The sequence below is a fragment of the Antechinus flavipes genome, chromosome 1, assembly GCF_016432865.1.
Source record: "Antechinus flavipes isolate AdamAnt ecotype Samford, QLD, Australia chromosome 1, AdamAnt_v2, whole genome shotgun sequence".
Lineage (NCBI taxonomy): Eukaryota > Metazoa > Chordata > Mammalia > Dasyuromorphia > Dasyuridae > Antechinus > Antechinus flavipes.
In genome coordinates this window covers 79,229,811-79,240,838 of record NC_067398.1, presented here as the reverse complement: position 1 = coordinate 79,240,838, position 11,028 = coordinate 79,229,811, and the positions used below count along the sequence as shown (strand labels likewise).

Sequence of the window (11,028 nt, the reverse complement as noted above, 5' to 3'; positions counted from 1 at the left end):
AGAGAGAGAGAGAGAGAGAGAGAGAGAGAGAAAGAGAGAGAGAGAGAGAGAGAGAGAGAGAGAGAGAGAGAGAGAGAGAGAGGGAGTGGAGGTAAGTTGTGACTCTCCTTTCCCCACTAATTCACTCTTAAGTATCTGTACTGCTAAAGAGGGGAGAACGATTAGTAAGAGTGACAGAGATGGGGGACAGGGGGACTGGGGGAGAAGAGACCGACAGAAGAGAAATGGAACACAAACATATTCCAAGAGAAACACGGAGGGAAAAGATCTCTAAGATCCCTCACAGCTGTATGAGGTTACTTGAAGACAGAACAGAGGCTGTAATAGGAAAAAGAAAGTGGAAAGAAAGATGAGGAAACACTTCCACACACGGCTAGAAAAAACTGATAGAGACAAAAACTTGGAGGAGAATGGATAAGGATAGACTTAGAGAGTCACACCGAGAGACTGAAACCCCAAGGTTCGGGGAAAGGGGTGAAAGAAGACTTTCGGAACTGAGACAGAAGGACTCATCTTGGAGAAGCTAGATATTCTCTACCTCCCCCGGCCCCGCGCGCCCCCCGCCCTCCCCAAACACTTCTGCAAGAGACAGAAAGTACGAAAGGCAGCCAATAGGGGCGGAGCGGCAGCCGAGTTGCAGTTTGGGGGGGCCGAGAGAAAGGAGGGGCCAGGAGGGAGAGAGGGAAGGAGGGAGACCTCAGTTGAAGAACGGGAGGAGGGGAGGGGCAGGGAGAGCGGCGGGCTGCAGGCCGGCCTCGGAGGCGGCTCTGGGAGGCTGTGGGCGGAACTGGGCGGGCCGCCGGGGTTCCCAGCACCTGGGTGAGGTCTCGGCCGCCCCGCCCCCCACCCTGCACTTCCTTGTGTGACGGTACCCGGAGCAAGAGGCAACTGGAGCGGCGTTCGGGCCCCGGAACCGAGCGAGAGAGGGAGCTTCCCCTGCCCCAGAGCAGAGGGATTCTGGGGTTGTGAGATCCTTCCAACAGAAGCAAAGGGACACCTCTTCCCCACCAAGAGATCCACTTCCCCGCCCCTCTCCCTTCCCCTCCCCCCCGTAGCCGAGAGACGCCTGGGCCAAAAGATAGCTGACCACTGCTCCGTGCAGCAGAACCGAAGCACTCTCCGAGGGAAGAGACTCCTTGGACGGAGCGCCCCCACTCCTGGGGCGGAGAGAAACCCCAGAGACCTAGAGGTTCTCCCCCTCCAACTCCTAGGGTGGAGAGACCTCAGAGGACTGGGCGATCCTCCGCTCCCAGGGCGAAGTCACTGCAGTCCTAGCAAACCCCTCGCTCCCGAGGCAGAGATACCTCAGAGATTCAGCGATCTCCGCACTCACGGGCGGAGGAAGCCCCGAGACTGAGAGACTACCCCGATCTCCTAAGCGCCAAGTTCCAGAGGACTGAGAGATTCCCGCCCCCCTCCGAGAGCGCCGAGACGCACCCTTGGGGCCTCAACACTCCCCAGAGCCGAAAGCCGGAGACTTCGCCCTTGCGATCCCACCTACCCCCACTCCTCTCCGGAACTCTGGGAGTCTGGGGACTGCAAAACTCCCCTGAAACTAAGAGACAGATTCCTCCCCCTCTCCAGCTTCTCTCCACCTCCGGAACTAAGAGGAGAGCTTCTCCACCCCCGACTCTCCTCCAACCCCTCCCGCCTTCATCGTGTGAAGGCCGTGAGAAAGGACTGCAGAGACCCCTCCCCGAAAGCTGAGACAACCCCCCTACTCCAGAGCAGAGAGCTCTCTCAGACCACTTCGGCCCGTGGTGTCGGGGCTAGATCCTTCGCAGCCAAGAAAGGCAACTGGGCCTGGAGAGACCCCTCCTCAAGAGAGGCAACCCCCCTTTCTTGGCTACCCGAAGGTAAGGAGGCAGGAGAGGGGCTAAGAATCCCTCGCCCCCGGGATTGGGGGATTGGGAGAGGAACCTGGGTTTTTTCAGGGTAGTCAGGGCTACCGGTCTCTCGTCTCAGGACTTTGGGAGTCTCAGGGACCTTCCGAAAGTGAACTAAGTGAAAAGTATGGCCGATGGCCCCTTCTGCTGATTTGCTTTCTCAGCGATCATTCTTCAGGCTTTCTCAGTTGTCAGGTCTCTCCTTGTGTCTCTGTCGTTCTACCCTTGAACCCTGAAAATCTGTCTCTCTCACTAAGCTTCAAACTTGGTGAAGCTTGAAAAACTGCTTCATCGGGCATCCCCATCCCCTCTCCCCAAAATGTATCAATTTCCATATACGTCTTCGTAATCCCTTCATTGAACCCCAAATTCATCATCTCCCCCATTATTGTCCACCAAAAAGAATCATTCTATTCATCTTCTCCTCTGTTGTCCCTCACCCAGCTTCCCTCCTGTTCCATTATCTCCTAGTCCATCATCCCAGTATTCTGATGTTTCTTATTCTTTGTTGTCTAGTCTGTAGTTGTCTGTCCATCCCGAATCCATTGCCCTCCATGTGTCATACCCACATCCATTGACCCCCCTCACATATGTCCCTTTATCCATTGCCTTAATATTCATTGTCAAGTATTCATGTTGTTTCTCTTGCCACATTGGTTCATTTGTTGCCGGTTCTGTCCCTTTTCCTCCTAGGTTTCCCTTCCTTTCTCTCCTTTCTCTTTTGTATTCCCACTTTTCCTCAAGTGTCTCCTCTATCCTAGTATCCTTCCTTCTGCCCTCCTTCTGTCTGTCTAATGTCTTCCTATTCCTTACTCCTTTTACCGTCTGGCCAAAGAGGAGACTAACTACCATCTTTTTCCATCTCTTTCTATGCTCCTGGGGTCTTTTTCTTCTTTCAACCATTTCTTTCTCCTTTCTTTTTTTCTTTGCCTGTCTCTTAGTTTACCAGTTTTCCTGAACTTAAAGGGACAAATGTACCCATTTACCCCCATCTTAGATGGAACAGTAGATGTGGGGCTACTCCACTCTAGACTAGAAGAAAGGGGATTTCTGGAAGGGAAGCTTGGACACTTCTTGATTTAATGAGTGGCCTGTCTGTGTGTTTGGGGAAGGGTGTAGAAAATGAACCCACTTATTCCTACTTGTGGAAATCATTATCATGCACGACCCTTTCCATTTCCAAGTTCTGACTCTATTCTAAGAAATGGAGTTTCCATTTGGGGAGTGGAGAAAAAGGATTTGGCTCTTATTTGACCATCTTTTCCCTTCCCTTCCATGCCTTCCTCCTCTCTCTGGCTTCCTCCCCAGATTGGCAGTAATAGGACAGATTTGTGGCTAAGGAATTTGTCACCACCATCCACTTTAATTTTCTTGGGGGTCTCCTGGGGGTTCTTTCTGTGTAATGTCTTTATACGTCTCTAGCTCTAGATAGAATCTGCATTTTTCTCTGTGTTCTTTTGGTTTCCTTTCTCTATATTCTTTCTGTCTCTTTGGATTCTGTTATCCCTATCACTGTGACTCCTGTTGGGAATTTAGTTATCAGGGTAGTTAATCAGTGCAAACACTGAATGCAGAGTTTATCCATGTATCCACCTGATGTGTATACATGCATGTGTGTGTATGTGTATTTGTGTTTCTTTTTTTTTTTTTTTTTTTCCTAGATATGTCCCCAGACATTCTATAGCCAGCTATGATCATGATCATTGGGAGGTGGAGACCAGGTCATTTGGGCTTCCTTGTGATAGACGTAGTTTGAACCAGAATACCTACTGACAGGCCAGCAGAGGGCGAATAGGCAACTAAATGTGTGGGAGGCAGTGAACATAAATGTGACTGTGCGTGATTGAGTGACTGTTCCTGTGTGGGTATGTCTGGTTGTGTGTGTGAGTGTGCATGACTGTACGAATGCCTGCAGTATTAGTGTATGAGACTTACTCTCTGTGAGAGTGTGACTCCATGCTTTTTTCTGTGATTGAGTGTGTGTGAACCAGTGACACAGTGTGTCTGTATGTATGCACATGTGTTCTTCTTGCACTTCTGTGTGTTTACAATGCTTGGAGAAAGTGGCTTCTCCAATGGAGATTTGAGTTCCCTATTTCTGGCCTCTTTCCTGTATGGGAGGGAAGGATTAGAAAGGCTGGGGTCAGCCTCTCAGGATCATGCTCACACAATTCAATGCGCCTTAAACCTAGTGTAGGGGAAAGAGAGTTCACCCCAAACTCATTAAAACCTAGTTCACATCTTGTCCCTTCACATCTCCCATTCACTGGCTTCCTTCAAATCCCAGCAGCAATTCCACCTTTTCCTGGAAGTCTTTTCCACTTCCTCTTGATTCTAACAACTCCTCCCTATTGATTATTTCCAATTTCTCCTGTTTCTAAAGATTTGCTTGCTGTCCTATTAGATTGTGAGTTTTTTAAGAGTTGTTATTCTTGATTAGTATGTTTTACTCTTCATGACCCCACTTGGGGTTTTCTTGACAAAGATACTAGAATGGTTTCCATTTCCTTCTCCTGCTTATTTTACAGATGAGGAAACTGAGGCTAACCATTGACTTGCCCAAGCAAATAAGTGCCAGGCCAGATTTGAACTGCCTTCCTGACTCCAGACTCTGTGCTCTATCCATTAGGCCACCTAGTTATCCCTTTGAGGGAGAAATTATCCTTTTCCTTTCTGTATGTGCCCACCCACAACTTATCACAATATCTATGAAATATAGTAAGTTCTTAGTAAATGCTTTTTGATTGAAATCTGAACTGATAAAAAGGAGTTTCATCATGTATATGAAGTTGCAGATCTGGAGTAAAACCCCTACAACTTTTCAGGCACTACGCATAACTCTGGGAATAGTCAAAAATGAAAAACAAAACAGTCTTTCCTCTTGAAGAACTTAGACTCTACTGGGAGGAAACTTGCATGTAGATAAATAAATACAGTCATTTCCTGGGGGCTAGAGAACAGCTCTGCTGACTGGAGGGATTGTGAGAGGCCTCTGGTGGGAGGTAGAATTTGAGCTCGACCTTGAAGGGCGCTAGTGATTCCAAGTACATTCCAGGCTTGGGGGACAGCCTGTGCAAAGGCATTGAGGTGGAAGATGGAATGTTGAGTTAGTTTCCAGTTTAGCTGGAAAAAAAAGCCTTTGAGAGGAGCAGGGTGAAATCAGCCTGAAAAGGTAGGTTGGAGGCAGATTGTGACAGGTTTGAAAAGCCAAAGGGAAGAGTTTGTAATTCATCCTTTGGGTAATAGGGAACCAATGAAGCTTCTGGGGCAGGGAAGTCACATGGTCCAATTTACTCTTTAGAAATTCCAATTTGACAGCTCTGTGGAGGAGGGAATAGAGTCAGGGGAAAGACTGGAGACAGGGGAGCCAATTCATATTCTTGAAATAGTCTTGGGGTGATGAGCACCTGACTGAGGATGGCTGTACTGTGAATGGAGATAAGGAGACAGGAACAAAAAATGTAGGTGTCTTCAAGACTATAATTAGATAGGTATTGGGGTATAGGGAAAACCAGAGACATAAAATAAAATCTTTAGATAATACCCATTTGGTTCTAAGCTTGATTCTTTTCTCCCCTCTTTTCCTTTTGCCTCTATGACCCTAAGTCTCAGTTTCTAGTCCCTAATTCTCAAGTGTTGCTATCGACTGGAGTCAGCATGGTATGTGCACGGATTTGGGTTCAAATTTTAGCTCTCCCTTTTCCTATCTTGGTGAGGTTTTTTTTTGAGGGCTGTTCTTCTTGACCAGCATGGCTTTCTTGGCAAAGATACTGGAGTGATTTCTGTTTCCCTCTCTAGCTCATTTTACAGATTCAATACTGAGGCTAACAGGTTTAAGTGACTTGCCCAGGCTCACAGATCTAGTGAGTGTCAGGCCAGATTTAAATTGCCTTTCTGACTCTGTGCTCAGTGCTGTATCCACTGGATCACCTAATTAGCCCTTTGAAGTAGGGATAAGCAAGTGAGATCACTTGCCTCAGTTCCTTCATTTGCAAATTTAGAGAATTGACTATAGGCTCTTTCAGTTTCCTAATCTGTGTTTCCAGAATTTCTTTGCCTGAAGAATGATGGAGCGAAGTTAACCCCAGAAAGGGAAACTAGATGTCTGGATGATCCACACATTGAGTCATTGAGCCCTGGATAATAGAGAGTAGCTGATTCTGGGTTGATTCTGGGCTATGGCTGCAGGGGATTGACACAATTTAGCAAGAAGAGATAATTAGAATTTAAATTAAAAGTTAAAATAATTTAAAGGTTTTTTTTTTTTAAAGGGAGAAATATGAGTCAGTGAATACAGTTCTGGCCCTGGGATTGGATCTGTGACCTTTTGGACTAGGGCAAAGGGGATGGGTGAGCAAGTGTGTCTGTGGCTTGGGGATGGATGGCTATGATGATCAAGTCATAAGCTGGGGAGTGGCTCATTCAGTGCTTAGCATTCAACTGCCCTGTGTTCTCTCCTGGCCTGTTAGAGAGAAGGGATCCTGGTTTAGATGTCTTTGTCTTCCCCTTAGTGCCTAGAATAGGGTTTGAATATTCATTAAAGACTTGGCATCATAGAATAAACATCAGAATATAAAGGGATCTTAAAGACTGTGGAGTCAGGGGTTCTTAATTTGGGATCTATGAACTTGTTTTCTTATAAGACAGACAGACAGACAGAGAGAGATATATAGACAAATAGATTAATTATTTCAGTAGAATTGGTTTTTTTTTTTTTTTTTTGGTAATCTTATGTATTTTAATTTATGTATTTAAAAATATTTTGAGAAAGGGCCCTTAGGCTTCATTAAAAGGTAAAAAGGGTCCATGACAGAAAAAAAGTATAACTTTATCAAATTTGAGCTCTCCTATTTTACAAAGATGTATAAAATGTGCCAGAGACCATGCTCTTGAAGATATGCCAGAGACCACTCTTGAGGATATGCCAAGAGACCATGTCCTTGAACATTGCCATGTCCTTGGACGCAGGAGACAAAGAGCTAAGAAGATTAGCATACACCCTAAATTCCTGAAGATTAGATAATGCGAATTCCTGGGGTGACATCACCTGGAGTACCTCTCAGATCGGAACCTCAACCCCATGGCCAGTTTTGACACCGGACTTGTGTAAATTGGCCAGAGGGGCCACCGGTTGGGACTCCCAAGATTACCATGGGGACACACCACCTAATCAATCTCGTAATGGGGCTTGGGGATGCATGTCCCCTTGGCACCGTTCCGTCACCACTCAATTTCCTACATGGGGATCCTTTTCACGATTTAACCCATCAGTTTCCCAATATCAGGTTTCTTCCCAAATCCACCCATTTCCAACTTTCTCTTTCCTTCTGACTACATACTTAAACAATCTCCTTAAAGAACTTTCCTTCCAGATGCTCCTTTGGTAAAGTAGCAGAAGGCAGTGGGGGTGGGTGACTCCTTCCCCCACCTCTTCACCTACTCCCAAAAGTCTTTCTTACACCTATCTGATACCAATCGAACCTTTAATTTCCCTTGCAAATCAGTCCTTCTAGATCACCTGCATTCCTCTTTCCTTTTCCTATCAAAAACCTGTAAGATTCAACCCTATAGAGAATAATAAACCTCCAAAGATCCACACATGTCCAGCAAAAATGAGACAAAACAAGTAAATGACTTATTAAAGCTCACAGCAAATCAGTCATAGAATAAAGGCGAGAATAAGCCCACATTTCCCGGTTCCTAGTTTGATACCCCTTCTATCCCTCTACTTGTAGATCCAAAGCTATTTCTGAAGTGGTTATCTAACTCACCTTCTTTCTGTCTTGACTCTATAGGTCTGGTGGGGATTGGATGCCCTTTGGTCTCACATAGTGCCAGCCCAGTCTGTAATTTTCTAATTCCTCATAATCATAAGGACCTTGGACAAAGAGTGAGGCTGTAATCGGGAACAACAGGTAATGATAATCCAGGGGCTTCCTCAGTCCCTGAGTAGTTTTTTCTCAATATTTTTTTTTTTGACTCTTCCTCTAATGTAAAGCCCAATGCTCTGGGAATCTGTTATCTATTTCTGGAATATCGTTTTAGAGAGTTGGGCCTTAGGATTCCAGCTAAGGTCGAGGACTGGGATGGGTTTGGGATTGGAAGTCCTTTAACTTCCCAGTGTCACTTTCAGATACTTTATGCTTGACATATGGCTTCTTTGCTTGGTTCTGGCTGAGCTTCCTGCTCCTCAGGATTTCCAAACACTGGGGTTCTCAAACTTTATACTATTAAAAATTATTGAAAATCTGTCCAAAGTTTTTGCTTATGTGAGTTTATTTATTTATAGATATTTTCCATCACCTCTCTGATGTCATGGTCCTTTTTGAGAACAAAGGACAAACAACAATAATAACAATTAGAAATAAAAATTACTTTTGATTTTATAGACCCTCTGAAAAGGTTTCAGAGACCTCTAGGATTCTCTGGACTACACTCGGAGAACTACTGGTTTAGAGGAAGGAGTTTGTAGCCTAGAAAGGAGAAGGATGGAAAGTTGAAAGATAAAAAGAGATGGGTGGAAGAAATTGTTTGAGATGATATGTTACCTTTCAGTCTGTGTGCAAAACACTGCCCTCTTCATTGGTCAGTGACCCCCAAAATCTGCTTCTCTAACCATGTAGATGAAGGATGCTTTTGCAGGCTCCCTTTGCTGGGGAGGGAAGCTGAAGGGAAGGTTGTACTTTAGGGGATGCAAGAGTCAGAGTGTTGGAACCTTATCGTCTTAGGATCAGAAACTTTTACAGGTAGAAGAGAACATAGAGATCTATTTCTTACTGAACATAAAAGGAAATTAAAACCCAGCTAAGGGACTAACTTGCTTGAGGCCATGGAATGATTTAATGCCAAAGGAAACTTTCCAGCCCCTGTTTGCTGACTTTCCGAATGCCTATTAACTGATTTTGTGCTTCTCTGTTGTTATATCACCCAGTCCCTAGGCCAACCCATAATATAAGAAGTATGTAGAAGTAAACTGGAGGGGGTCACTGGGGTGGGATGGAATTTAAAAGAGACCCTGGGAAGGGTCACAGACTCTTATCTTTCCTTCTTTAGCTTATTATCATTGCTATAAATTCTGCCATTACCAATTCATTCTTGCCCTTTCCCGGGTGCTTTTGGGAAATACAAATTTAGTTTAATCCGCAGAAGTGTAGCATATCATATCACTAATAGCTCAGAGTGGGTGAATTTGTCAGAAGCTTTCATTCATTTATTTAACAAATATTTATCAAGTACCTCCTGTTTGCAAGATCCATTCGAGGAAGACATTTTCTATTGAGCTATGGTGCCTCTCCAATTTATAGCAAATTTCATGAGGAAGGGGTCCTAGAAAAGCAGAAAGATAGGGAAAAGGAAAGTAGGAGTTTTAAACTTGCTACTTTGCAGTTTTGCTTGGGACTGCCCCAGTTCTTTTTCTTCCAGGAAGTCCTTTATAACTAGTTCTGTCTTGTTCTGGTCTTTCTTTTTCCTCATTATCATCTCAACAGATATGGGGATATAGTTATATGCTAGTTACTAAACATTTTGAAGTATCTTTCACATATGGAAGTGGGACGCCCTGTGTTTAGGGCAACTTAGAGTGGGGATTTTGCTAGTTATGTCAACTTTCTGGAGCCTCAAACCTTTCCAAGTCTTAACTTATCCTCTCTATCACCCTTGTCTCTTCCTCCCACCCCCCAATCATACTTCGATCCCATGCTTCTTTTTAAGTCTGGAGTTCTTCCCCTGCTTCCCCAAGACATAGAAAATGATACTGTTACCCCAGAAAGAACACCCAGTACTGATTTGGGATCAGCCTACCTGAGTGCTTTGGACTAGATTCGATCCTGGCTCACTCTCAGCTAGTCCAGAAGTTCTGCTCTCTTGAGGTCACACAATAGGTGAGTTGTGAGACTCAAACCCATACCTCCTGATTCCTATTCCCCACAATCTTTCCAAAATATTTACTGTACTTCAGCCGGCACTTCTAGCACTACATCTCCCAAACTAGGACAATGTTGACACCTTTCTCATCATCAGAACAAAAGTTTACAGGGTGCTTTTGCCTCTCTCCCTCCTCTGCCCTCATTCTTTCCTGTCTTTTCCCTTCTCCCTTCATTACCCCCCTCCTTTCCTTCTTTTGTTCTTCTCACCTTCCCTGTTGAGCACTGGTACACTCCACCAAAACAAAATCAGAACAGTAGTCTGGGGATCCAGAGCCAGGGCTCCATTGACTTTCCCTGAAATCTAGGCCCTGAGCTGGGGTCCTGAGAATGTAGAGAGGGGACAATGTTAAATCTTAGAGGGCTTGGGAATGCTTAGACTTATAGCAGAACAGAACCTTCAGAAGAAGGGAGATTGAGAAGGCATAGTCTTGGGTCATAGTTTAATGGGCCTAGAGAGCCAGACAGGGAACTCCCCACTGGGAAGTCTTATTCTGGTGATTCAAGCACTGGGGGATGGGAAAAGGGGAGGCGTGGCTCTCCAGAGCCTAAGACTTGGAGGGGAGGGTTCTGCCCCACTTCACCCTTTACTTCTCCCTTTTGCTTTAAGGAGCTCAATCGTCAGCTTTTCTAAACAGAGCTGAAGGAAGGAGGGAAGAAAAGTACGTATGCAGGTCCAGCCTCAGATTTTCCTTTCTTTTCCTTTATCCCATGTGAATTTCATTATCTAATGAGGTTAATTAGCCTTGGGACAGTACCATTTCTGCTACCCCCTACCCAACACATCTATGCAGAATAAATATAACATGTCCGAAGATGTATACACACACACATAAATACATTCCTTATGTATATACTCATAGAGCATGTGCACAGTCAATCAAAAAGCATTTATTAAATGTCCATGATATATCAGGCACCATGCAGAGCACTGAGGGTAGAAAGAACAAAAATAAAATCATTCCTGCCACCAAGAAGTTTACATGTTACCCAGGGAGACACTGTGCATATGCATGTTTATATGAAGAATACATGTTTATGTTTATTATGTAATATAATTGCACATGCTCATACAGGTACATGTGTATATATGATGCATAAATGACATTATATATAATATATTAATATACAAAAGAAATACAAAATGCAAGGTGATTTTTGAAAGAATATTTATATACATATGAATGTATATATATTTTAAAAAGAGGTACATGAAGTAA

The 11,028-nt window shown here is 44.6% G+C and overlaps 1 protein-coding gene across 3 annotated transcripts in view; it reads left to right on the top strand.

Annotated features, from left to right (window-relative positions):
* The first annotated feature begins 848 nt into the window (after window positions 1–848).
* The window catches only part of PRKCD (protein kinase C delta), a 60,002-nt gene continuing 49,822 nt past the window's right edge, over window positions 849–11,028 (top strand). For 2 of the 3 annotated variants that reach the window (XM_051984764.1, XM_051984771.1), the window contains exons 1-2: window positions 849–1,856; window positions 7,682–7,801. The gene's annotated coding sequence lies outside the window, so the exon portion shown is untranslated. The remainder of the gene's footprint in view (window positions 1,857–7,681; window positions 7,802–11,028) is intronic. The other variant, XM_051984779.1, reaches the window with a different exon arrangement.